This window comes from Ostrinia furnacalis, unplaced genomic scaffold (assembly GCF_004193835.3).
Source record: "Ostrinia furnacalis isolate ACB-3 unplaced genomic scaffold, ASM419383v2 OfSCF1042, whole genome shotgun sequence".
Taxonomy (NCBI): domain Eukaryota; kingdom Metazoa; phylum Arthropoda; class Insecta; order Lepidoptera; family Crambidae; genus Ostrinia; species Ostrinia furnacalis.
Window position 1 is genome coordinate 359,085 of NW_021131281.1, and position 26,740 is coordinate 385,824.

General features: G+C 36.2%; 1 protein-coding gene across 5 annotated transcripts in view; it reads left to right on the forward strand.

Moving 5' to 3' along the window:
• Window positions 1–26,740, forward strand: part of Pgant9 (polypeptide N-acetylgalactosaminyltransferase 9) — a 214,079-nt gene that overhangs the window by 162,743 nt on the left and 24,596 nt on the right. For 4 of the 5 annotated variants that reach the window (XM_028301998.1, XM_028301995.1, XM_028301996.1 and 1 more), the window contains one exon: window positions 6,113–6,139. The exons of the other annotated variant lie outside the window; for it this stretch is intronic. The gene's annotated coding sequence lies outside the window, so the exon portion shown is untranslated. The remainder of the gene's footprint in view (window positions 1–6,112; window positions 6,140–26,740) is intronic. 5 annotated transcript variants of the gene reach the window in all.

Sequence of the window (26,740 nt, forward strand, 5' to 3'; positions counted from 1 at the left end):
TATTCACGATTGTATATCACATTAGAAAACTGCCGTGAGTAAAAACTCGAATGAATTATAAAACATTTATGGTGATCTGCCAATTCCGAAATATTACAGAATTTGGTTTACGAGGCGAAAAAGTTTGGGTACTTCTAAGTCCAAAACATCCATAACCGAATTCCTCATTTTTATTTATAGAATTTGAAAGAGGCGCAGAATTGCTCAGTCATTTGACGGATGGGTAGAGCTTTTTCATTTCACTAATAAGGTTGTTACTATGAAATCTCTTTTCCCTTTTACCTTCATAAATGTATGCCGTTATTGTCTCCCGTATAGTATGTCGTGAACAATGAATCTAATAATGCCTGAGCACAAAATGAGTTCATAACGTTCACATAACGCCTCTAACATTATACAGGGTGACCCATTGGTTGGTGATGCAACAACATTCCTCAACTAAGTTCCAGCCAGTAAACCTTCCAAAAAAATTTACCTAATTACACAAATCAGTAATCAGTTAAATGGATGTATGTATGGGAATGTCTATTTTGTAAGAATGTGGATATTGTTCCTGTAGGAAAGTAGTATCATATTTTGAGCAGTACAATTTTACTAATCCTTTTGTTTCATCACCCACCAATAAAGTCACCCTGTATTTACGTAATTAAAAATCCCAAGTAAACAGGAAAAATTAGCCTCGTGCCTCGGTGTGAACTAATGAAATTTATCACATCCAATTATCGGACACATTCTTACCATTCCGACATAATTAGTGGAATGGAACTGGAGCGCAAATGAACATTTTCACACTTTTTGTTCTTTCATTTCATTTTAAAAATTGCAACGCCTGGGTTACTGGTTACTACGTGCATCCCCGCACTGACCTAAATATTACGGGTCTGTGAATGCGCAGTAACCGACTGGGAAAAATTCATGATTTCAAAGAAATTGACGTCCGATGATATATTGCCGTGGTTAGGCTATTTGGCATGTCGGATTTAGTAATATTTGGACGTTTAGAATTGTCTGAGTTATTACAATTTGATTGAAGAAAGAAAACGGAATTTATTCTAAAGTGTATGAACACTGAAGAGGAGGTTCAAGCTGAGATTGGTCAAATGCTTTGAAAGAATGTACAAAAAATATTGCATAAACAAAAAAAGTCTTCTGCTCAAACGATTATTAAAACTCTTTCACATTCTACCAGCGAAATTGTTTCAAGAGCAAAGGACTAGCAATAACAGTTGATGTTTCCTGTTAAATCCAATGTTCATTTAACATTGTATCATTCAAAATCATTCATAAGCCCAAATTTCACGGTTTGACTAATAAAGCTTATTTCCCTTACCTGCCTACGTATACAAGTTAAATGCGGTGGAAGTAATTATTTTCCCCGCAGCTTGGCAAAAATTCCGGGAAAAAACCGTTTTAACGTTTTTTGCGATTATTAAATTTGGGCGAGGTGTTTTAGGGGGCCATCTACGTTGAATGTTTGGTCATCAAAAACACAAGCACAAGTGACAGCGAATCGAACAATGAATTCGTCAAAATATACGATAGAGGGTTCAGTATAAAGCTGAATTGGTTTGGAATGTTCCTATTTTTTGGAATTTATTTTTGTTGGAATGCGGAGTATTGTCATCGTTTTTGGGTTGTGAATTATTTCGTCGACATTTCTTTTGATTGCGCGATATTTGGACTTTTGAAAGTATTCAATTCAATAATGACTGAAAGAGTTTTTTCCAGGAAAAAAACAGCTGTCATGACATGTACACAACACAAAACCAATCAGGCTAAGTAATTAGAGGCTCAGGATTAGTAGAATCAACAAAATTATTGTAAACTTTTCACTAAAATTAATTAATTTACACTAAAATTATCCCACAAACAACATTCCAATAGTTTCACCAAAGTTTCAATTAAATTTCAAAGCAACGTACAACGTGTTGGTTACCCGAAATCGTAGGTAACTTTCGACTTTAACAAATGAGATGGCTTTTAGCACCTCCTGTGTGAGAAAGATGGCGAGAGGGTAGATAAAAAAGTCCTCTCTGGGGTTCCCTTTTTTACGTTTCAATTCGAGGACCCCTAAAATATATCCAGGTGGGATAAAAGTTTGAATACTTGAACGGTGCCAAGATAAATTCAAGTTATTTCGTTAGCGGAAAAAAGTTTTAATTGACCAATTTTGAAGATGTTGAGGGAGGAATTAGTAAGTGGTCTCTTATGTGTTTTATTTTATGTATTCCCGGTGTGTTTTTGTCAACCGCTAGCTGTTTTTTTTTGTGTAGAGATTGACCTGAATACCTCTACCAGTTATGTTCAAACTAGCTTTCCGCCCGCGGCTTCGCCCGCGTGGAATTTTGTCTGTCACAGAAAAACTTTATCGCGCGCGTCCCTGTTTCAAAAACCGGGATAAAAACTATCCTATGTTCTTTCCCGGGACTCAAACTATCTCTATGCCAAATTTCATCAAAATCGGTTGCGAGGTTTAAGCGGGAAAGCGTAACAGACAGACAGACAGACAGACAGAGTTACTTTCGCATTTATAATATTAGTTGGGATTGTGGTTTTATCAAATAACTATTTCAAACGTAACTGGAACAAAAATCTGGCTGTCAGTTACAAAACAAAAACCTGATTAAAACATGGTCTAAAAACCGCCACGAGCATAAAAATTGCAGCTCAATTTTCCATTTTTGTTTTTCACCTCGCCCACATTGCAATTGAGGCAAATTCAGCAAATCGCTTAATCATAGTTTCGCGGACGTGTCGCCTACGAATTCCCATTCAATAACCGGCGGTCAATTAAAAACTAAGCGTTGGAAAATCCAGGATTTGCCGGGAACTTCGTCGGTGAGATGACGTGAGAAATATGTGTTCCACGCTCGCACTAATTGGAGTATCCTCGTTAGTTTTCCGAGTGTTTTTGATTCGCGCTGTCGATTCGTGAATTTGTTAACTATACAGAATTGAATCAATTTTAGTTTCGATGAGGCTTTAATCAACCTGATTTTCCGCTCGGCATTTGTTTAAGCAATTTATAGTTTTAGTGGATAGTAACAAATTCGACTAATAGTTTGAATTTGACCTTTGTTTGCCATAAAGACATGATTTTTTGTAAAGCCTAATAAATAAAAATCCTACTATGCCTACTGTCGTACATAATTAATTAGAATAATAAAAAGGTCACGGTCATTTAAAAATATCTTTTGAAAGTAGTTTTAATGAATTATTCAAAAAACAATAAAATTACCTATATCGTATGATTTCAGTATGACTTCTTTTAAAAATGTGACTTATTTTAATTTTATCACGTGCACGTAAATTTTATCGAAATGACAGTGATATCGTGATTTGTCTTAACTTAAAAAATTTATGATTTTTATAAATAAAAATTCTAAAAAGCTAAAGCTCAGAAGAAAGAAAGGGCTTAAAATATACCCTATTAATAAACACCAGTAAACATACATACTTCAGGGTTAAATCGTTATTAATCCGGCGTTAAGTCAATTAGCGCCAGGGCTTTATTAAGGGCGGATGCAGAAGGATATAAGTGCTCAGGGCGCGGTTGGGCGGAAACTGGAATCGCGCGGTTTGCGCCACTTGATTTGTATCGCGGTATTTGGGAAAATGTTAGCTCGCTTAGGGAACATTCTAGCTCGCTTTGGGAAAATTATAGCTCGCCTAGGGAAAGTTCTAATACGATTATAGAAAATTTTAGATTGCTTGAAAATGGAGTTATTGTAAAAAGAGGCATTAGCATGCGGCGTGAGATTTATGTATTAGGGTTCTTGTTTTCAAGCTGATAGAATCTAGAATTTCCATTTAGGTCAATTGTATGTCTTTATTGATTGGAAATCAACTTTGCCGACTTAGCAGCTGCTCTATTACATGCTATGTAGGCAATCTTATTGCTCTTTTAAAATCTTAATGGGTATTTCTCTTTTAAATCTCCAGAGTGCTTTGAATTTCCATCAACAAGTCAAAATCAATTTTTAGCGTTAAGAGTCGCATCTATATTTATAATTTTCAAGTCAAAATCAAGTTAAATTACCTACTTTCATGTTGCTTTTAATAGACAATTTAGGTATTGTTATTAATATGCCGAAAACTTGAATAAAAACGGTTTCTAAATATATTCTTAGAGGTCTTTCAAATCAAAACAAAAATAGAAAATCAATTCATTCCCCATTACATCCACTAGAGTCGATTGTTAATGTTTAAATCAATTTGAGTGGCCCCTAATTAAGGGCCAAGTGCGAGGGCTGGAATCACACAGCGGTTTGGACCCAGGGGGCTACTCCGAAACGCGGTTTACGTAGTTTCGGGTCTATTTGTCACCGTCGCTCATGCTGGCGTATCGCTTTGCGTGAGAGGGATGGCAACATTCGAAACTTCAGATAAAGTTTTCGGAGTAACCTCTTAGCTTTAATTACCGTTAAATAGAGTTTGACGATGAGGTCAGACAGATTGGGACTTTTTGGTGATGAATGCTGATAATATTGTTTGGGGGTTATGAATTTTATGAGCAGTATTGATGTGTAAAACTACCTTTTGTTATTTTTTACTTATGAGTTAGGTTAAATATTACTTAGAAATAAGAAAATACAACCTTTAATGTCCTCTCCCTGGGAGAGAACACTTCCTTGTGATAAAATCACTAGAATTGTGCCGATTCAGTTTGGTATATTTAGTAGGTTTCTGTTTTGTACACTAGTATACACATACTCATACATGTAATAATTCTGTCTCCTATCTAAGACCGTTATTATCACTTGCACCACCTGTAATTCTTTCCTTTTCATGAAATATTTTTATTTCATAAAAAACTGACTATTAGGTTTGTTTGTTTACAATATCCTAGCGGCGTAGGTACCATTATTTTGGTCGTAAATTATTTATCATAAAAATATTTTAATAGTGATGGATTGACACATGATTAATTTGGAAAGCAACGATCAAAACAATAAATTGCTACTTTAATCAATTAATCACAATCTACAACCCACTTCGATCTATCATTCTGGATCATTAAACACAAAGATTTACATTTGATACGCTGAAAATTTGATAAAAGTATAGATACTTGGCTTGTCGTAATGAAGGCTAAAGCTATGAGCACACTGAAAGCAAAATAAGACAGCATAGCATGGGACGTCCAGTGCAGGCATCTGTTTCTATAAGCAGATTATTGAGAAGTTAAATATTTGACCTTTTACGCAGCAACAACCATCAACTATTTGCCCTGTGTTTTTCGCCTTAGCAGCTGAAGTTTGCAGTAAATTTTAGCATCACTCTCGCATCGTTGGGTGTGTGTACCAGAGCTCCGAGAGAGTAAACGAGGCTTTCCTAGAATGCCAGCTCTCTGGCGCAAGTTTTTAAAAAGTTATAGAGTAAAATGTTACCCTGGTCTACCATAGTAGGCCGCGCGTGTACTCTGTACTCTAGTGTTAAGCTTGTCCTTAGCATCACATTCGCATCGCTGATCGTGTGCTACCAGCCCAAACCCTCTTAAGGCCGCTCGGACCCCGGCAACGAACGCAACGCCAAGTTCTAAAATGAGTTGTGTGTGGAGGGCCCTCGTGCGATCGTTCGCCGAGTGCTCTATGATTTTCGGCCTCTACCACGGCCTCAGCTGATATAGGGTTAAGCCGATTCACGTGCCGTAATTGGATTTCGTTTTGTCCCTCGCAAGATTTTCGCTTTATACAGACTAACGTATTTAGTGTTGGGAGTACCTGGTCTTTGTCAGGTTTGGACGAACTGATAATGTATCGGTTGGTAAATTACCTTTTAATTTTATTTTTTGTTTCAATGTGGAAATGTTAAATTAGTTAATGCGAGGATTATTAAACACAAGACATGCCATTATTAAGCACAATTTAAGATAATGTTTCTATTCTTTTCTTATAAGTATAATGAGATTTATATTAATGTTACTCGTATCTATCACTCAAATACAAATTACACTTGTTGAAAAACTTGGCTCTTTCGTGATTCGAACCCGCAACTACTGGTCCTGTATTTAATGAAAATCTCTTGTGTCATGTAAATATTTAATAAAATAAGATTAGTCATATTATCTACGTGTATTTAGAAATTAAATATCATTTTCTTTTGTCACCAGGTCAGGAGTCCGTGCTGGAATAAAAAGGTGCGTAACAACAATGCTCCCTTTTCCATTTTTTTTTCAGTGCTCGTCATGGCTGATGACTATTAATAATAAATATTAATTTAGCTAATGTTGAATCCATGGGAATTAACCTTGACCCCAGAAGGTCCCGTGTTAATTCCCATTTAGAATATTTCTTAAGACGAAATTTTAGTATTGATTTGCATTACTTACTTATTGATTCGTGTAAAGACAAACACACTAGAAGTAGGTAAACTAAGTAATAATCTACATGTTTGTATGTATTATGTTACGAAATTTAACTTACATTCTTAATTAGATCTATAAATAGCTTTAGCTTTGAAAACAGTTACCACCATTAAATTTGTTCTAATATAACCCTTAAAATAAAAATACACATAGCTTCGAACACTTAGTAACCAATAAGATTAAGTAACAGGTATCTAATATTGGTTTTGATGAATTTAATAGACCCGTCCCATACCTCCGGGAACCCTTGTCATTACGTACCGTTAATATAGTTTTGCCAAAAAGGAAATTGCCCGAAATGAAATTTCAATCGCAGAAAATGGATTGCGAGAATAGATGAAACGGTTATCGATTGGTGGATTCCTAAATGGATCATCGGTTTATTTTCTGGGTAATTACAGGGTAGAACGTGTAAAAAAAATTCGTTTGTTTCAAAAAAGACAATCAAACTTATTTTTCTCTCTGTAAATTGGCTTTTGAAGAGCACTTTTACGTCCCATGATTTTTTTGCATTAACCTTACCACTGCTTTATGACAATAACGTAAGCCAGTGCTAAAAAGAAGGAGTTCCAGATACTCAGTCACTATTTGTCAGCTAAATTTTACAAAATTACGAGTTACAAATTTTATAAACTGCATTTATTACAAGGTCGAAAGCATGATGTGCTTTCGACTACACGACCTTTAAAAAATACTGTTCTTATCTGCCTGCCATTTTCTCGGAGTGAAACATTGAATAAATCTCTGCTGTCAAATTAAGAATTATTATAGGAATAACTTAATCCCTTTTTTTTGTGAATTATTGCATTATTTATAAATAACTGCATAGCTAAATGTTCATTTTATATTCTCAAATATTACATAACTTATAGTATGTCAAAGTCGGATGTCAATTTAACCATGAATCTCCATCAGCACTATCAAATCGAGTAACGTTACGCACTTCCTGAACAACTTCAACAAAAAATGAACTTTACCGTCATACAAATACGATTTATTTTCTTCCTAAAAATATGTATATCATGCTATCTGTTCTATATTTAGGACACTCAATCCTATTAGTATACATATAGGTTCGGTGACCGACGCGCAGGATACAAGCTCTTATTCCATTAGGGCAAGTGATTTTATTGTACTTGAATTTGGTATCTGATATTATAATGCAGGTATCAAGAACGAAAGTTTTATGTTTGACATCATGGGTGTCAAAATGTTAGTTACAACAAAATTGAATATTACTCGTAGACTGCCATTATTAGTGTTCTTCATCTGAAAGTCTAAATACAGAACTACCTTGTTTGTAAAGTACCAACTAGTCTCCGTAGTTCACTACAGAAGTGTAGCTGTAGACTATGGTTAATACCTACTGCCAGTAGATTTGACTGAGGAGTCGAGGGAGTCGGACTTTCTGGGTTCGATCACCAGGTGGGATGATCTTTATTTTATGGGTATTAATTCCCAGATTGATTAGGACATTGCAGGCTTAAATTCACTTCATTATCCGAAAATGATACCTACCTATAAATTTCCATTCCTTCGGACGGCATGTCAGCCGGTTTTATTTATCCATATCAAACATCTTTAATGGTTCATTAAGTCACACCAGGGGTAAAGGTAGAAAGAGAAGACTACAAAAAGCTATGGGCATGTTCGACAACATTCATCATTCAAACTCGAATTCGTCGCAGATCGAACACAAAAATCTTAGGCTTCGTATTCTAAAACGACACTTATTGTGTATTTTTGTGCTTTATTTCGCTGTTTACACCTCTGTCAGGTCTGATCTGTACATACACGTATACGTCATTCCCCTTCGCATCCTTTTGAGCCGGCACGCGGCTTAAACTTGCTGGGTATGGGTCTATGAACGTAACAAGCCTTATTTCACCGTTCAGTTGATTTCCAAGTATCTTTTACGTAACGTTTTGTTTCACTGAGTTTCTTCTTAGGGTAAATAATTGAGAACGGGAATGTGAGTACGTATTAAAGTGTACATAATTGGTGGGGTTTATAATTTAAAGTTGGATGTGTTAGTTCATTTTGATAGAAAAGGGTATTATGTTAATAGCATGAGAAAAACGTTTTAAAATCTGTTTCAGTAAGAACATTCGCACAAACAAATGAAATTGAATAACATTTATTCATGTTGTATTTGAGTATACCTAGCTAACTTTGAATCTGAGATCTGAAGATCTTATTGATTGAAATGAATGAAATTCAATTTGATATCTGCTGAGTCTTATTTTTTTCTTTTTATGAACTACAAACTACCGATATGAAAGAGATGTTATTCTCGTACAAAACAGTCTATATTTTCCATAACATAACCGATAAATGATGAAAAATATTTACCCACAATCGTGCCGAAAATAAGTTGCCAATAGCTCGTCGCGATAAGCCAAAAATGAATACACTCCCGCTTCATACTCTGCACGTAGGTGTAACCTGTTTTGGATGAGATAATACCTACTTACTGTCACGAAAACAGGGTAAAAGATACGTGACGCTCTGCCACTGATCTGATCGAATCAGTAATGGCGCATATTTTTGGGGAAATTTAGAAGTGAAATTATGGCAACACTGAGAGAAGATAAAAACAAAATGAAAATGAGCATTATGGTAACGTCGTCTTTAGGTGTTCCGTTTTAAGAAATGTTTTGATTGTTAGAATACTCGTAGAATTTATTTAACTGCGTTTAAAAAGAATAGCGTGGTAATAAATTAAGAAACATTTTATAGAGTATTTCAGGGTGGTAGTTGTAATNACTGTAATAAAAATCCCTTTCAATAAAAAGCTTAGTAGGCTTCGCGTGACATCAAAGAATGTCTACTATTACTATGTAAATAATCTATTACTACTTGTACATAAGTACGCCTACGAATACTTCTGTGCCAAGCAAACCATAATTTAAGTTGTGATAGTATCAATTTTATTAATGTCAATGTTATTTCTATTAATCTGTGTTATATTATTTAGCTCAAAAGCCTAGGATACACGTATAAACCATTCCTCAACCCGACAAAATGTTGACTACTGACTAAATGACAATATTTTTCAGTGCCTTATGATGCATTTTTTCAAAATGTTGTCTCAAACCCCTTTAGCACGTTGGACGCCACACGGTTCACCAGTGAGCCTCAAATAATGAAATTTCTATGTCCAGTGTCTCGGAAGTCAACGATTTAAGACTCTAGCCACCCAATATTGTTGGAATTCAACACCACTAGAAGTTGTCGTCATAAAACGGCGTCTGAAAAAAACCGTTCGCTGAATACTAGGCCAGTGACATAATGTGTAAGCCCGAGCCTACATTCAATCCGTTATCACACGGTCGTGGCTCAACCGCGGTAATTTGTGAGATTGCATCAAGGCCGTATGGGTGTCAGCACATCAGACTATACATTTTTGTAGCAAAATCATCCGTATTACAACTGCAAAAGATACCACAAAGTTTACCTTTTCGACTGTACATCGATGCTGATGGTTCAAGTCCACCCGTGTAAGCAAACTTCTGCCATTTAGGTCAAGTTGCATCATCTTACTTCAACTTTGACAAACGTCAAATATATGTCAAACTTCATACAAAAAGCACTGGTTATCGTTATTGTTACGGTTAAAATAAGGTGCTGCAACTCAACCTTAGAGTCTATATGACATTTATGATGAGGAAAGGTGGGCAGGTCAGGCAAATATGGCTTAACCTATGACCGCTCGAGTGGTCTTTCAGAATAAATTAAAATTTTATATTAGAGCCTTGTAATATTCAAAAGTCTAATAGTAGTCCCAAATTAAACTATGATGTGACGATTATACTCGTAGTGACTTTATTGTGCACAATTTTATTCCTAGAAAAATGTTTCATTTTCACAGTTCAAAAGCGTACCAGTACCAACTGCGTTTCAAAAAATGTTTACACTCGGCAAACGGTTTTCAATCTGATCTCAAAGACCGCGCGTAAATAGAGATCCAACATCAAAAAGCTCATGGTACAGAAAGGTTGTAAATGAAAAAACCGCAACTGGACACCCGTACGCGTAATACCACTACCGTTTCGCAGTAACTGCAGCGGTGTCCGTTAGGGACGGACAGTTTGTTCCACTGCACCTGATTCTAGACTTGCAAATAGGACCACTGAGGTGGGTGGTGTCTTTAAAGCCGGCTGCGGTTTTTGAGGGTTCGGCAAGTAAGAGACTTTGCGTTGTTCAAATTAAATTTTATTGGAAATATGTTTGATTGTGGTCATGGGAGTTCTACTTTTGTTTTTCTGGGTGTATTGTGGTACCTAATTAAATATAAGGACCCTATGTTTCTTTCGATACATAATATTAATGTTAATGATCGATCAAAGTCCTAGGTGAATAAAAAAATCATCAGACTGATAATATAAAATGTTATCTAATTGACATAAAGGTTTATAATTAGACTCAATTTATAAAATATGTCTGTCATTCTGCAGCAAATTGATATCCATAATGTGATACGAGGCCAACATATTCGTGAAATTTTGCTTACTGCTTAACAACAGCACAAAAATATGCCACAAAATCGCCAATCGCTATTAAATCACACTTCAAAATGAATATTTCGAAATTTGTACACATTATTTTTCCTTTTCATCCAAAAGCCGCGAGATCAACAGTCAGAAACAGTCCTATTCTGTGTCGTGTTTTTGTTTTCAAGCTACTTATATCTGACTCTTCCGCTCATGTCATATGTGAGAGAGACGGTTAAGTCTTGAAGTTGTAAATGGGGTAATGGTTTTTCGGAATAGGGGTCTCAGGGTTAAATGAAAATTCAATTGTACGTACGAATCACAAATTGGACGTTCGTAATGAACGTATAAATCCGTTGGAGTCGGCCCATTTCTAGGGAAGGTTTTTTATTATGCTACATTTTTACGTGGAGGTACGGGAGGGTTAATACCCTCAATTCATCTCTAACACGGTGGCTGAAGGTTAATTGCTTACAATTAATCAGCAAGCTGGTCTAAAAGGACTGCCAATCAAATAAATTTGTAAAAGCAGTCACGAATTTATATTTTATAAAGCTTTTTAACTTTGATTTTGGTATATTCAAAAACATGCTTTTAAATTATATCTTCGCTAATAACATTATGTGTTAGCTCCTTTAATAATATTATATGGAATGTGTCTATAAATAATACTACACTGGACTGCATATAACCAACCAAAAATATGGCTCACTAAATTGATATGCCGAGTGATCTCACATCGCGTACTACGTACGCAACCCACAATTTTTTCTTACAGCCTATCTGCAAAAAAGGTTTAAATCACCCTATCAAAGAACAATGTTTATGGCCCGATACGCCTTGCGGTCTGACAGACACCCAAAGGCTGAGGTAACATCCGCTAGTCGTGAGCAGACGTGGCCTTGATGCGATCTCATCAACCGTCACGATGCATAGAAGGTTAATGGCGGATGCTTTTAAGTGAATATGTTAACGTCAAAGGACCGATCAGGTGGGAGAAACCGGGGCATTTGTGACCCGGTTAATTGAGGCTATCAGCGCAAAAGTGGTGTAACTCACAGATTTTTTTTAGCCTCAATTGTGAAACTGTACAAGTGTAGAGTATCGTCTTCATTGGTAGACAATAAATAATTAACTACCTTGAGGGTATTTCACGGTATGATGCGTCCTTTTTCAAGTGTCCTTTTCGTCGAAGTATTTGTTTTAATGCGTAGAATAAGCACGCGGTACAATAATTGTATGAAGAGAAGAACACTTGTGAGTGTCACGCATGTGAGGAAATTCCGCGTCCGTGACGAAATCCGCACGATATTAAAAATTGCTAAAATTGTCACTAGGAAGGCTCTTCTATGCAGACTGGCCGCTGTTGCTCATGACAGCACCTTCGTTGAGTAAAAGATAAAGTTATAAAAACAAAATATTATAAAAATAAGATCCTTCAGATAAAAAGTGATAAGATCAAACAATCATAATAAAAAATAAATAAAATAAAGCCGTTTAAAATTCATACCAGACTTACCGGAGTTGTCTACTTCCACCTTCTTTGAAAGCAAAGTGAAATATTTTTAAGGTCAATGAAACATTTCAAATATACTTGTTTCAGTATTGATATTGTAGTTTAAAGATTGACAGATTAAAATAACTTGCCGGTTGAAATGTTCAATGACATTGCATAAGGGTTATTAAGGCACTTGCAACTTGTTTTTTGACAGTGAACTCCAAGCTTTATTCGTTTTTCGACAGTGAACTCCACGCTTTATTCGTTTTTCGACAGTGAACTCCACGCTTTATTCGTTTTTCGACAGTGAACTCCACGCTTTATTCGTGTTAGGTCTCATGTCTTTGCTACTGATCCTAACATGGCGTACACACGCAGAGGCACAAATTATAAATCAAATTATTTTTATATCGTGTCTGTGGTACTATAATCTTCTTTATTGTTTAGGTTCTAGAGAATCACATAAAATGCTTTTTGTGTGAACTCCAGACGTATTATTACTGACGTCCTTGTTAGTCGATGGAAATAATAGTATGTTAGTTTTTATTGGTAATTCAAAATCATACGAAGTACTTAGCATTTTTTATACGTCTATTCTGTAACGATACGAATTATGTTATAACGTAAAAAGCGAGTAGTGCTTATTAAAATTCAATTCAATTGACGTTTCCTATCAAATAAAAATAGAACCAACCTAAAAACCAATCCACTCGTAGATAAAAGCTTCAAACAAAAAAAGGTCAAGTTATTTTATTGTCGAATGTACCATGAATGAGTAACAAACAAAATACACACGGTGATATAACAGTAACAAAACGAATGCATCTGTTTAACGTCCGTGTCCGAAGCGCGATGGTTCTATTAACTCGAGTACTGTCACGTACATAATTGGTTTCGCGGAATGGAACAGCACTAAACACTAAGCGTAAGTACATACGAGTACATGCGGAGTATTGCGGAGCCGAACGCGGAGCGGGAATAGAACAATTATGTCAAACGTGTAACAGTGTAATTAGAAGGTGGGTTAAATTGGCGAGAAAGATTTTGCGTGGTTTTTGTTTTCTATGGATAATTCAACCCACTGTCTCTTACAGAGAGAGCTTTGTACGTAGAGATATATGGTCTATGGTTCTCTTAAGTTTGTAGCGTTCAAAATATTGAATTAATTATATTCCACTTTCAATAATACCTACTTATTGAGGTGTAAGTAAATTGTGTGATATTTATGTCATCAAAATTATCTTATTTTTCTTGTTCCATAGACTAACGCAATTAACCTATCAGCGTGAAATGCTCTTAAACATCTGACATGACAGTTGTCGTTCCGCGCCCTGAAGAGATAGAAATGTAAATTCCGTCAAACTGCAAAATTGCACAGAGGTTAGGGTTGCATATAAACCATAATTTATTACAAAACAATCCAAAATTTTACAAATTTTACATTTAGTTATGGTAGTAGTGTCGATGGGAATGAAGATGTAAGGCCCTTAAAAATTACCCACGACACTACTGGCTTGGTAGTGTAGAAGGGAAAAAATATTCCCCACGACACTACTGGTAGTGTGGTTTGGTAGTGCGGTGGGTCAGAAGGGGAAAATTTCGCGCCTACCTTAACGCATTCACCTTTCATCCTTTTAAAATGGCACGGAATAATTCTGTCTACATTTCCAAGTAACATCTGCCGATCTATGTTTTTCTTAAAATAAATGGGTAAAATGTTTTGGCTAACATGGCATCCCTAAATTCACTCACACAATAGACAAACGCCAAAATTTTGCGTCACAGTTTTGTTGTAGGGCGAGTTCCGTCCGCCTTTTTTTATAGGTCCATGGCTGTGACCGTGTCACGAATGTAACTTAGCCTGCTATTTCACGTCCTGTATTGAGCTCCGCATGTGTACGGCTCTGGCCTTACCCGTAATGATGCTTTATTGTCAGCGGATAAGCATCGCAATAAGGTCGCATGTTCATGCGACTCGATATCGGTATTAGCCCGAGTATCCGACATGTCCGAACGTCAATTGGGACAAAGTGTTCAATTTGAGTGCAGTGTTTGTTTATTTGGGCCATTCAAATGAATAATTTCGTCCAAAGTTTGTTGCCATAACTATCAAGAACAATATTAATAAACCCGTAGATCAATAGACTTCAGTGTGAGGGACAGGGTAGTGAAGTAGTAGACAATATTTGCATACAAACCGCTAATACTAATATGTACTGAAATTGATTTGCACTAAGCTGTGTTGTCACGAAATACGAAAGATAATGTCAGAAGGTTCAGTGTGTGTAAGATTTTCAAGCCAAATCAAAAGTTTACTTATTTGGGGTTACATTTTTGCTTTATTTTTAAGCCATAATGCCAAAATAATTTACTACTTATAAGGTTTTCATTTTATATCTTATCTAATCCAAGAAGTATTGTTGATTTGATGTACGAATACGATGCAGCGATGATGCATGAAATAAAGGTTTTGCTTTCGTGAAGAAAAATGCATAACATGGAGTGAACCTTTTTTCTGGCAGTTTAAAGTATGTCCAAACCAACTGTAGGTTACAGAAGGTTATGTAGGACTTCTTGAGGAATGGTTTACATACTCTAGGTTTGTAAGAAGTGATCTTACTGGGAATAATCTAATTGTAGGTCTAAACGTAAACCAACATGTTTGACGTTGACAGATTCGATGCGGGTTTATAAACTATTGACTAATGGGAGAATGATATTGATACTATTGTTTAATGAACTCGAGTACATACGCTTCGTAAAGTCATCAATTATTAAATGTATGGCAAGGATATCATGAAATATTTCGTTATTGATTTCATACTACAAAACCGAACTGATTTTTTTCTTGAAATCAATTTTGGTATTAAAGAAGTAAGAGTATTTAAAAAATAGCATCTTAAAATTACCATAAAAGAGAGCGCCAAAAATATGTTAGTACAATAATATCGATTATTATTACTCGATTTCCTTCTAAAACTTTAATAATCGTTTTACTGATTAAAACCGTAATTTCGATATCTGCACAGAGTTATCACATCTTTCCTACTCAAACCGCCTGTGCAATTAAACGATTACACCCTGTATAAATTACACGTTTGTAAAACGGCATTTAACGTGAAACCGAACGCCCGATACATGTGTTCGAAGGCCCAAGCAATAAATAGCGTCATTTCACGAAACGGTCACAACTCACGCGGCGTGATAAAATAGAAAACGGCATGTATCCGCGTGAAAATTTACGGTGGCACTTTAAGAATTTATACGCAACGTTTAATATTTCACATTGCACCGCGGCACAGTCGAGGTTTGTTGAGTAGGTTTGGATAATAATTTAAACTTGATTTTAAGATCGTGATGATAGAGCTGAAATAATTATTTTGACTGTCAATTTTCTATGAATCTAGAATGGATAGTCTCAAACCTCGCACATTCATTGCGTAGTTATAATTACTTTTCGCTGTCGTATTGAAAAAAGCTTTATCTGACTTTTCAGAATCACGTCGCCGTAGAGTCAACGCAGACTCTATAAGAGAAGCAGGATATTTTTTTTTTCACTGGTGTGACTGTAACGAGGAGATTTAGATTTTAGACTAAGATCCATCTGTGTTCCCTTGTGTTTCTAAGAGTTTTTTGTAGTCAAGAACGAAGGCCAGTGGTAATAGGATGAGGTTAGTGAAATTACTAAGCACATTTTGAACGGAGTGAAATTACTAAGCACATATCCACTGCATCCATAACCCGTCTTTGCTCGCGGGATATACAGGGTGTACCTTTATACAGGGTGTTTGGCGCATCGTGTGCCAAAATGATTTGGCGGATAGAATGGGTCATTTCCTATGTTTTCAGCCCCCATAACACGTTCCATGCCAGGCGGCTACTTTTATATTAATTTTTTTAGTAATTTCACCAAAATACCCAAATCGCATCATTTAATTTCAATTAAAAAAAAAACTACTAGGCGCAGTCCTAAAGTAAATATTTTGTTTTGACGTGCATTAATGTAGGGTTGCATCAAATCTAAATTTACTGGAAAATATCATCTACTTTTTTTTAAATTCAGCTTTGAAGTTTTCCGAAAAGTTAAAAATGGACTGAACATTTAAGTTTACATAGGTATAATTTTTTTTTTAAAAGAGGTAGCGATCTTCGGATTTTATCAAAACTTCTCTAGTCTATCCTCATTCAAACGGTATACTAATCTTGTTTAAATAATAACAANGCCTCTCCGCCACCGAGGTCGTCAAAAATGTTACCTAAATGTAAAATAAAATAAAATATTAAAACTTCATTTTCTCAATATTCCCATAAAAGAGAGAAAAAAAAATGCACGAAAATTCATTGGATATTAGTATGTATCATCTGTGATAGGTTTCGTTTGTGTCCGCTACTTTTCGAAAAGTGGGGCAAAAAGTTCCCAATGTCATTTCTTATTCTAACAGAAAAACTAAGGCAAAAAAAGTATACTTAGCGACTTGTAAATACAAAAGGCCACTATGCGATGGCGAATGCATAAAAAAGAAAGACTACAATAGTGACACATGGACCTATAAAAAAAGTCGGACGGATTCTCATCAACAAAATACTGTGACATTAGGATACACCAGCTTGCCTGTACGTACAGGCCGGCACGCACACATTCACACCCTGATACACCACTTCGAGTGCAAACTTCACACAGTTGACACATTTAAGCAACGAAAAAACAACACGAATACGACATGTCCTGTGTGATGAAATTGTGTAAAAACCGTTCTGTTCGAACAAACAAAAATTAAGGAATCACATTTCACAGGCAAAATAATAATCCAATCATTTATTTCCCGACATTAAAATATTGAAATTAATTGAAATCAAACGTCATTCACTCGAAAAAATAATACGTCAAAGACCAGTGTTCTCAGTTATTTACGTGGGAAAATTACTCGAAATATGGGAAATTAATAATAATTTTAGGACTTTTTAGTTATTTATTACGCATACTATGGAAATAAAATAATTTATCATAATAATTGTGTTTTAATGGGATATATTTTCATAGGCAAATTTGATCCTTCCCAAAAATGTGGAACTGCGAAATTCAAATTTTCTTACATTGATTGCAAGTCAGTGTCAGGTTGTATGTTAAAAAAAATCTATCAGAGATAATAATGATATATTGATGATGCATAAGATTATGATTACATATCATTAGAAGCGTCTTAATTATAGGCTATATGGGGTTTCACAAAATCTAATGTGGCGCCCTCTAGCGGACAAACCATACAGAGTAAAAAATAAAGTTAAGATAAATATGCCGTGTTTGGTATAGAGGTGGGCGCCGATATAAAATTGGCCGGCGGCGGCGCGCCGACTTTTTGACCTCGGCGGCGGCGGCGTCGGCGGCGTGACCTTGTTTGACCTTTGTTCATTAGGTATTTTTTTTAGATATGCTTTTTTAGTATCTGTCGTCAAGACTAATCAGGTGATTTGCAGTTGGTTGGGGTTTGAGCCACTAAAGCAGTGGTTTACCCTAGTAAATTAGCTCTCTTGATCATAAATACTTTGATATTTGGATAGCGAGTTTGGCTGAGATCAGGTTCTCGTGTATTTCCTAAAGGCGAGCGTACGGGTACGGCTTAACATGTATTTTTGAGCTCTTTGGAGGCACATAGTTAATGTTGGATTAGCTGACTGTCGGTGGAATATTATATTCAGTTCTGTTTTATTTATATTTATGGTCTTTCCATGTCATCTTACGGTTCAGGATTTTAATGCAGGTTGATTGCAGCAATGTGTCGAGGTCTAGATTGGCCGAAGGATAAGTTTCATGTCTTAAATGATAATATGGTGAGACTTCGGAGCTTAATTACATGCGCCACGTTTTGGTCAGCCAAGCAGCTGACATTGCAACCGTCTAGTCACTTTAAGATCACAGTTACATTTGAGGAATGCCGCAGCTTTCTGGTGCCTGGGCTACTTTACTATGACTATCAATTATATGAACACGAAACGAGAAGAAAAATTTTAAAGCGAGATCAAGCGCAAAAAGCTCATGACCGAACGCGATGGAGGACTGTTTTGGACGCCCTCTGCCCCATCTAGGGGACATCATTAAGGCGGTTATCACACTGCGCCGCGCTACGCCGCGGAGCGCGTGATTTCATATAAAAAATTCCGCGCGCAGACGCGTTGTCAGTGTGTTGTGCCGCGCGTATTTTCTATACAAACTGAGGTACATACAATGATTAAATCTGTCGTCCCGCGTACCGCGGCGGAGCGCGGCGCAGTGTGATAACCGCCTAACAGTCATCCATTAATTTGAAAATTATTTTACTGACATACTTACCTAACTAGTTTTGCTAAAGGAATATGTCCTTACGTTACATACATAGCCTTCAATACATGGAAAGTAGCTGGTTTCTTTTATAAAGTGATGTTTTCGCTATAAATAAGCTTGTACAGGAGGAAAAGTTGATATTAATGATTTACACGTCGAGTCAGCAAACTGGTTTGTATCACGAACGTCACACAGGGCTCTTTGAGGCAGTAACTTGAATATATTCGTTTAATTTATTGTAATTTATGATTATGATATTTACATAGAGGCATACATTAGCGTGAACTTGGTTTTGATTTTACAATATCACCGTTAACTATTAACAAAATAAACGATATAGACCTCTATTTGTGTCTAGATTTGTATCGTAATCGTGTCATAATAATATCTTTTCTCGGGCCTGGGACTTAAAATACAACTTAATGGCTTAATTTTTTTTAATTGTGTATAATACTGTATCTCATGTTGATAGCCCAATAAAATAAATTAAAAAAATAAAACTTTCGCTTGCAAGTGCCTATACAGTGTGTCCGGGCATGTAGTGATCAAACTTTATGGGCCAAATCTAGGGACAATTTTATCGATAAAAATACTTCAAATTTGGGGCTTGACCCATTTATCGCAAAATTACAAGGATTTAAGTTTTTAATTTTTAGTTTTCACCTCTTCCTTCAAAAACAAGTGAAAGCGTGGGTAGCTTAACATTAATAAGCAAATATTTTATATCATGCGATAGCCAATAAAATTCTCTCTGACTCTGTACTTGGACCGTTACTAGAGTAACGGACCAAGTACAGAGTCCTGGGGTACTCCAGCTCTGCAGCTAAAAAGAGAAGATTTTGTCACCGAGTTTGATTTAAAACTGTCTGTCACTGAGATAAGAATCCATCAGCCGGTAGTAGTTCTTTATGATAAACCCAGCTGAGGCCGCAGCGAAAGCAGACGTACAGGATTCTTTCTTTTTCAAACATTGTACTGATTGTGGTTGGTATGGTTTCTGCCAAAATTTATGGTCGGGTATACTATATTACATGGATCATACTTAGGCAAGGGAATAAACGAGCAAGAATGATCTTTTTGCANGTTGTAATAAAAATACCTTTCAATAAAAAGCTTAGTAGACTTCGCGTGACATCAAAGAATGTCTACTACTACTATGTAAATAATCTATTACCACTCGTGCATAGGCCTACGAATACTTCTGTGCCAAACAAACCATAATTTAAGTTGTGATAGTATCAATTTTATTAATGTCAATGTCATTTCTATTAATCTGTGTTATATTATTTAGCTCAAAAGCCTAGGATACACATATAATACATTCTTCAACCCTACAAATGTTGATTACTAAGTGACAAATTAGATTTTTATTTTTCAAAATTTTGCCACAAGTGCCTTTAACACGTTGGACACCACACGGCTCACCAGTGAGTCTCGAATAAAATTTCTAGTGTGTCCAGTGTCTCGAAAGTCAACGACTTAAGACTCTAGCCACCCAATATTGTTGGAATTCAACATCACTAGAAGTTGTCGTCATAAAACGGCGTCTGAAAAAACCGTTCGCTGAATACTAGGCCAGTGACATAATGTGTAAGCCCGAGCCTACATTCAATCCGTTATCACACGGTCGTGGCTCAACCGCGGCAATTTGTGAGATTGCATCAAGGCCGTATGGGTGTCAGCACATCAGAATATACATTTTTGTAGCAAAATCATCCGTATTACAACTGCAAAAGATACCACAAAGTTTACCTTTTCGACTGTACATCGATGCTGATGGTCTAAGTCCACCCGTGTAAGCAAACTTCTGCCATTTAGGCCAAGTTGCACCATCTTACTTTAACTTTGACAAACGTCAAAAATCTGTCAAACTCCATACAAAAAGCACTGGTTATCGTTATTGTTACGGTTAAAATAAGGTGGTGCAACCCAACCTTAGAATGTATATGACATTTAAGATGGAGAATGGTGGGCCGGTCAGGCAAATATGGCTTAACCTATGACCGCTCGAGTGGTCTTTCAGAATACATTAAATTGTTTGTCCCAAATTAAACTATGATGTGACGATTATAGTGGCTTAATGTGCACAATTTTATTCCTAGAAAAAGGTTTCATTTTCATAGTTCAAAAGCGTACCAGTACCAACTGCGTTTCAAAAAATGTTTACACTCGGCAAACGGTTTTCAATCTGATCTCAAAGACCGCGCGTAAATAGAGATCCAACATCAAAAAGCTCATGCTACAGAAAGGTTGTAAATGAAAAAACCGCAACTGGATACTACGCGTAATACCACTACCGTTTCGCAGTTACTGCAGCGGTGTCCGTTAGAGACGGACAGTTTGTTCCACTGCACCTGATTCTAGACTTGTAAATACGACCACTGAGGTGCGTGGGGTCTTTTGAGCCGGCTGCGGTTTTTGAGGGTTCGGCAAGTAAGAGACTTTTCGTTGTTCAAATTTAATTCTGTTGAAAATATGTTTGATTGTGTTCATGGGAGTTCTGCTTTTGTTTTTCTGGGTGTATTGTGGTACCTAATTAAATATAAGGAAAGGACCCTATGTTTCTTTCGATACATAAAATTAATGTTAATGATCGATCAAAGTCCTAGGTGAATAAAAAAATCATCAGACTGATAATATAAAATGTTATCTAATTGACATAAAGGTTTATAATTAGACTCAATTTATAAAATATGTCTGCCATTCTGCACCGAATTGATATCCATAATTTGATACGGGGCCAATTTATTCGTGAAATGTTGCTTACTGTTTAACAACAGCACAAAAATATGCCACAAAATCGACAGTCGCTATTCAATCACACTTCAAAATGAATATTTCGAAATTGGTACACATTATTTTTCCTTTTCATCCAAAAGCCGCGAGATCAACAGTCAGAAACAGTCCTATTCTGTGTCATGTTTTTGTTTTCAAGCTATATCTGACTCTTTCGCTCATGACGTCATGTGTGAGAGAGACGGTTAAGTCTTGAAGTTGTAAATGAGGTAATGGTTTTTCAGAATAGGGGTCTCAGGGTTAAATGAAAATTCAATTGTACGTACGAATCACAAATTGGACGTTCGTAATGAACGTATAAATCCGTTGGAGTCGGCCCATTTCTAGGGAAGGTTTTTTATTATGCTACATTTTTACGTGGAGGTACGGGAGGGTTAATACCCTCAATTCATCTCTAACGCGGTGGCTGAAGGTTAATTGCTTACAATTAATCAGCAGCCTGGTCTAAAAGGACTGCCAATCAAATAAATTTGTAAAAGCAGTCACGAAATTATAAAAAGCTTTTTAATTCTGATTTTGGACGCACTCGTGCAGTGCAAAAACATAAAATTACAACTTCGCTAATAACATTATGTGTTAGCTCCTTTAATAATATTATATGGAATGTGTCTATAAATAATACTACACTGGACTGCAACTAACCAACCAAAAATATGGCTCACTAAATTGATATGCCGAGTGATCTCACATCGCGTACTACGTACGTAACCCACCATTTTTTTCTTACAGCCTATTCGCAAAAAAGGTTTAAATCACCCTATCAAAGAACAATGTTTATGGCCCGATACGCCTTGCGGTCTGACAGACACCCAAAGGCTGAGGTAACATCCGCTAGTCGTGAGCAGACGTGGCCTTGATGCGATCTCATCAGCCGTCACGATGCATAGAAGGTTAATGGCGGATGCTTTTAAGTGAATCTGTTAACGTCAAAGGAGCGATCTGGTGAAAGAGACCGGTGCGTTTGTGACCCGGTCGGTTGTGAACTGTACAAGTGTAGAGTAACGTCTTCACTGGTAGACAATTAACTCCCTTCAGGGTGTTTTTAATATCGTGCGGACTTCGTCTCGGACGCGAGATTGCCCCGCATGCGTCCTTTTGCAAGTGCCCTTTTCATACAAGTATTTATGGAATACGCACGCGGTACTATACTCGTACATATTTGTAGGAAGAGAAGAACACTTGCGAGTTTCACGCATTCGGGGAAATCCAGCATCCGTGACGAAATCCGCACGATATTAAAAATTACTAAAATTGTCACTAGGAAGGCTCAAAACAAAGCCGATTAATATTGATACCAGACTTTCGGAGTTGTCTACTGCCACCTTCTTTGAAAGCAAAATTAAATAATGTTGAGGTCAATGTAACATTGCAAAAGATACTCGTATTTCAGTATTGATATTGTAGTTAAAGATCGTCAGATTATATTTATTGTTATTAAAAATAACTTGCCGGTTGAAATGTTCAACAACATTGCATAAGGGTTATTAAGGCACTTGCAACTTGTTTTTTGACAGTGAACTCCAAGCTTTATTCATTTTTCGACAGTGAACTCCACGCTTTATTCGTGTTAGGTCTCATGTCTTTGCTACCTACTGATCCTAACATGGCGTACACACGCAGAGGCACAAATTATAAATCAAATTGTTTTTATATCGTGTCTGTGGTACTATAATCTTCTTTATTGTTTAGGTTCTAGAGAATCACATAAAATGCTTTTTGTGTGAACTCCAGACGTATTATTACTGGCGTCCTTGTTAGTCGATGGAAATAATAGTATGTTAGTTTTTATTGGTAATTCAAAATCATACGAAGTACTTAGCATTTTTATACGTCTATTCTGTAACGATACGAATTATGTTATAACGTAAAAAGCGAGTAGTGCTTATTAAAATTCAATTCAATTGACATTTCCTATCAAATAAAAATAGAACCAACCTAAAAACCAATCCACTCGTAGATAAAAGCTTCAAATAAAAAAGCTCAAGTTATTTTATTGTCGAATGTACCATGAATGAGTAACCAACAAAATCCACACGGGGATATAACAGTAACAAAACGAATGCATCTGTTTAACGTTCGTGTCCGAAGCGCGATGGTTCTATTAACTCGAGTACTGTCACGTACATAATTGGTTTCGCGGAATGGAACAGCACTAAACACTAAGCGTACATACGAGTACATGCGGAGTATTGCGGAGCTGAACGCGGAGCGAGTTAGAACAATTATGTCAAACGTGTGACAGTATAGTTAGAAGGTGGATTAAATTGGCGAGAAAGATTCTGCGTGGTTTTTGTTTTCTATGGATAATTTATAATACAACCCACTGTCTCTTACAGAGAGAGCTTTGTAGGTAGAGATAGCTCACTGACGTGACCGGTCCATGGTTCTCTTAAGTTTGTAGCGTTCAAAATATTGAATAAATTATATTCCACTTTCAATAATACCTACTTACAGCGCAATAGGTACTAATTGCGCAAATTAATTGATACTTCTAACAACACATTTAACAATAAAAAATTATCTTGTTCCATATTAGGTTCCATAGACAAACGTAATAATTAGTCTATCAGCGTGAAATGCGCTTAGACACCTGACATGACAGTTGTCGTTCCGCGCCCTGAAGAGATTTAGAAATTAAGGCTGTGACGTGTCACGAATATAACTTAGACAGCCTGCTATTTCACGTCCTGTATTGAACTCCGCATGTGTACGACTCTGGCCTAACCCGTAATATGTTCGATGCTTTATTGTCAGCGGATAAGCATCGCAATAAGGTCGCATGTTCATGCGACTCGCGGTATTAGCCCGAGTATCCGACATGTCCGAACGTCAAATGGGATGAAATGTTCAATTTGAGTGCAGTGTTTGTTTATTTGGGCTTTTCAAATGAATAATTTCGTCCAAAGTTTGTTGTCATAACTATCAAGAACAATATTAATGAACCCGTAGATCGATAGACTCCAATGTGAATGACAGAGTAGTGCATTAGTAGACAATATTTGCATCCAAACCGCTAATACTAATTTGTACTGAAATTGATTTGCGCTAAGCTGTGTTGTCACGAAATACGAAACATATTATGACAGAAGGCCCGGTATATGTAAGATTTTAAGCCATAATGCAAAAATAATTTACTAATTTTATTAAGGGTTACATTTGATACCTACTTATCTAATCCAAAAAGTATTATTGATTTGATCTACGAAATGAAAGGTTTTGCTTTCGTGAAGAAAAATGCTCAATATGAAGTGAACCTTTTTTTCTGGCAGTTTAAGGTATGTCCTAACGAGCTATAGCAGGTTATGTAGGACTTCATGACGAATTGTTTACATACTCTAGGTTTGTAAGAAGTGATCTTACTGGGAATAGTCTAATTTTAGGTAAACGTAAACCAACATGTTTGACGTTGACAGCTTCGATGCGGGTTTATAAACAATTGACTAATGGGAGAATGATATTGATACTATTGTTTAATGAACTCGAGTACATACGCTTCGTAAAGTCATCAATTATGAAATTATTGTATGGCAAGGATATCATGGAATATTGCGTTATTGATTTCAAAATTTTACTACAAACTGAACTGAATTTTTTCTTGAAATCAATTTTGGGATTAAAGAAGTAAGAGTATTTAAAAATAGCATTTTAAAATTACCATAAAAGAGAGCGCTAAAAATATTTAAGTACAATAACATCGATTATTAATAATAATCGAACAACATTATTAGTAATAATGTTTTTTTGATTGTGCATATTTTGTGCATATTTCGCCCTTTTTTAGTGCATATTTGCATGCATATTTTGGCATTTTGATAGTGCATATAATCCGATGTCTAATTATTATTAACTTTATGATTATCGTTTTACTGATTAAAACCGTAATTTCGATATCTGCGCAGAGTTATCACTTGTCCTACTTAAATCGCCTGTGCAATTAAACGATTACACCCTGTATAAATTACACGTTTGTAAAACGGCATTTAACGTGAAACCGAACGCCCGATACATGTGTTCGAAGGCCCAAGCAATAAATAGCGTCATTTCACGAAACGGTCACAACTCACACGGCGTGATAAAATAGAAAACGGCATGTATCCGCGTGAAAATTTACGGTGGCACTTTAAGAATTTATACGCAACGTTTAATATTTCACATTGCACCGTGGCACAGTCGAGGTTTGTTGAGTAGGTTTGGATAATAATTTAAACTTGATTTTAAGATCGTGATGATAGAGCTGACATAATTATTTTGACTGTCAATTTTCTATGGATCTAGAATGGATAGTCTTAAACCTCGCACATTCATTGCTTAATTACAATTACTTTTCGCTGTCGTATTTAAAGAAGCTTTTTCTGACTTTTTAGAATCGCGTCGCCGCGCCGCCGTAGAGTCAACGCAGACTCTATAAGAGAAGCAGGATTTTTTTTATATCACTGGTGTGACTGTAACCAGGAGATTTAGACTTCAGACTAAAATCCACTTTTGTTCCCTTGTGGCAGCTAGTATCCGACAGCTTCAAGCTGCGATTGCATAGCAAACTACAGTACACTACGTACACACATACACGGAACCGCTCGAGCAGTTACAACTGTTTCCGTAGTTTGTTAACTGCTTCAAGCTGTCCGTGTATAGCAGGCCTAAGAGTTCTTGTAGTCAAAAACGAAGGCCAGTGGGAATAGGACGAGGGTAGCTTAATTTTGAGTGGTCAGTGTAATGATGTCTTCGATGCAAAAGAAGCAAATTGAACGGAACGAGATTACTAAGCACATTTCCACTGCATCCATAGCCCGTCTTCGCTTGCGGGATATACAGGGTGTACCTTTATATTATTCAAGGTTTCGTAATACGCGAATGTGCAGTAATCAGTACGTAGGAGTTTCGGGAGACTCCTCCAAAGAGAAAATTGTATTACGCGCATGGCAATAGCTGAGACGAAATTGCATTTTCGGAGATGTGACTTTATTACGCTGTAGATGGTAATATCGTGAGAATTGCATCTGTCACACGTGTAATCAGCAGAGATGAGATATGAATCAATGTCATTTGAATATGAATAATTCAAAGCGATTTAACTTTACTGATTCCGAAGAAGAATATTAATTATTCTATGATGTATGAATAAAATATATGATTCAAATTGGATTGAGTATTGCGTCAGACGTCATCTTTCAGCTTTAAAGTGCGTCGTCTGTCTGATATAATAATATATTATGTCTTTAAAATTCTTAAAACCAATACATTGTAAGAGATTTTATCACAAAAAGTAA